We start from the raw sequence: 2,377 nt of genomic DNA, 5'->3' as shown, positions 1-2,377 counted from the left end.
TAATTTTTACAAAGTTTAAAGTTGGTATCTTTGCTTAATGCAAACGAGTACAACTCTTCTCTTATTTTAAACGCTAAATGTTTCTGTCTTGTAATTTAATCTCAAGACGGAATTGATTTCTAACATTCTACATATATTCTAATCTGATTCTTATTAAATCAATCTCAAAACCAAATTCAATTAACAATTTTCTATTTAATAAACCTAAGTCTTATTTAAAATATATCAAAATAAGTTTTTGTGAAAAAACGTTCCCTGTGAGATCGATATCTTTTTATTACTACAAGCGAAACCGTGCACTTGCGGAAATCGCTCAACACCATCGTAGTCCTAAATGAAAAGAATGAGCTCATCCTTATAAGAATAATCACAGGATGGCGGATGTGCATTGACTATAGGAAGCTAAACGAAACAACATGAAAAGATCACTTCCCAATACCTTTCATCGACCAGATGTTGGAGCGACTAGCTGGTTATCAATTCTACTGCTTCCTGGATGGATATTCAGGATATAATCAGATCCATTTTTCCACTAAGGACCAAGAAAATACCACCTTTACATGCCCATATGGGACCTTCGCATATAAACGCATGCCTTTTGGGCTGTGCAATGCTCCTACAACATTTCGAAGATGCATGATGGCCATATTTCATGATATGATCGAAAAAACAGTTGAAATTTTAATGGACGACTTCTTAGTCTATGGAATGACTTTTCAAGCCTGTTTACAAAATTTAGAAGCTGTTCTGGAAAGATGCAGACATAGTTGGTCTTAAATTGGGAGAAATGCCATTTTATGGTAAGAGGAGGAATTGTGTTGGGCCACAAAATATCAAGTAAAGGGCTGCAAGTTGATAAAGCTAAAGTGGAAGTAATCGAGAAGCTGGTTGTTCCAACAACCATCAAGGATATTCGAAGTTTTCTGGGACACGCTGGATTCTACAGACGATTTATCAAGGATTTTTCCAAAATCGCACAGCCATTGTCTGCACTATTACACAAGGATACCAACTTCATCTTTAATGGGCAGTGCAAATAGGCATTTGAACAGCTGAAGGACATGTTAACACACGCACCTATCCTAACTGCACCAGATTGGGGTGCACCATTCGAACTCATGTGCGACGCCAGCGATATAAGTGTAGGAGCTGTTCTTGGACAACGAGTTGGCAAGAAATTCAAACCCATATAATATGCGAGCAAAACCTTAAACGAAGCTCAACAAAACTACACAACCACTGAGAAAGAGCTTTTGGTTATAGTCTATGCATTCGATAAATTCCACTCCTACCTTGTGTTGTCCAGAGTAACAGTTTATACCAACCACTCTGCTTTAAAGTACATGTTTGCCAAAAAGGATACCAAGCCTAGGCTTACCAGATGGTTGTTAATCCTACAAGAATTCGATCTGGAGATAAAGGATAAGAAGGGTTCCGAGAACTTAGCAAGTGATCATCTATCCAGGATTGAAGCTATGATATAGATCGAACAACCAGATATCCTCGATCATTTTCCTGACGAACAACTGTTTGCCATTTCTACTCTTCCTTGGTTTGCTGATATTGTTAACTATTTGGCTTGCAAAATAAAACCATTTCGCTATTCCACTAACAAAAAACGCAAGTTTTATTCTGAGTTAAAATATTATATTTGGGAAGAGCCTCATTTGTTTAAGTTATGTGCAGACCAACTACTCAGGAGGTGTGTAAGTCAAGACGAAAGCACATAAATTTTACACAAATGCCACGCCTCAAAATCAGGTGGCCATTTTGGCGCAAACCGAACAGCCGCAAATGTATTTTAAGCTGGATTCTTTTGGCCAACCATCTATAAGGACGCTCAAAGGTTTGTTCATAGATGCAATAGAGGTCAGCGCACAGGTAACATTTCGGCACGAAATGCTATGCCCTTAAACAACATAGTTGTTTGCGAAATTTTTGACGTTTGGGGCATAGATTTCATAGGCCCATTTCCAACTTCTTTTGGTAATCAATATATCCTTGTTGCTGTTGATTATGTGAGCAAATGGGTTGAAGCAAGCGCATACCCATCAAATGATGCAAAAGTGGTCATTAAATTCTTAAAACAATTGTTCGCCCGATTCGGAGTACCAAGGGCAATCATAAGCGACCAAGGTACTCATTTTTGCAACACCCTATTTGAGAAACTCCTAAAGAAACATGGGGTCACTCATTGTGTAGCTACCCCATATCACCCCTAAACAAGTGGGCAGGTCTAGTTATCCAACAGGGAGTTGAAATGAATTTTGGAGAAAACAGTAAATTCCTCAAGGAAAGACTGGTCTCTAAAACTTGATGATGCATTGTGGGCTTACCGAACAGCCTATAAAACACCTATAGGGATGTCCCCGTTTAG

This window comes from Euphorbia lathyris, chromosome 1 (genome assembly GCF_963576675.1).
Source record: "Euphorbia lathyris chromosome 1, ddEupLath1.1, whole genome shotgun sequence".
Taxonomy (NCBI): domain Eukaryota; kingdom Viridiplantae; phylum Streptophyta; class Magnoliopsida; order Malpighiales; family Euphorbiaceae; genus Euphorbia; species Euphorbia lathyris.
Note: the sequence above shows the minus strand (reverse complement) of the source record.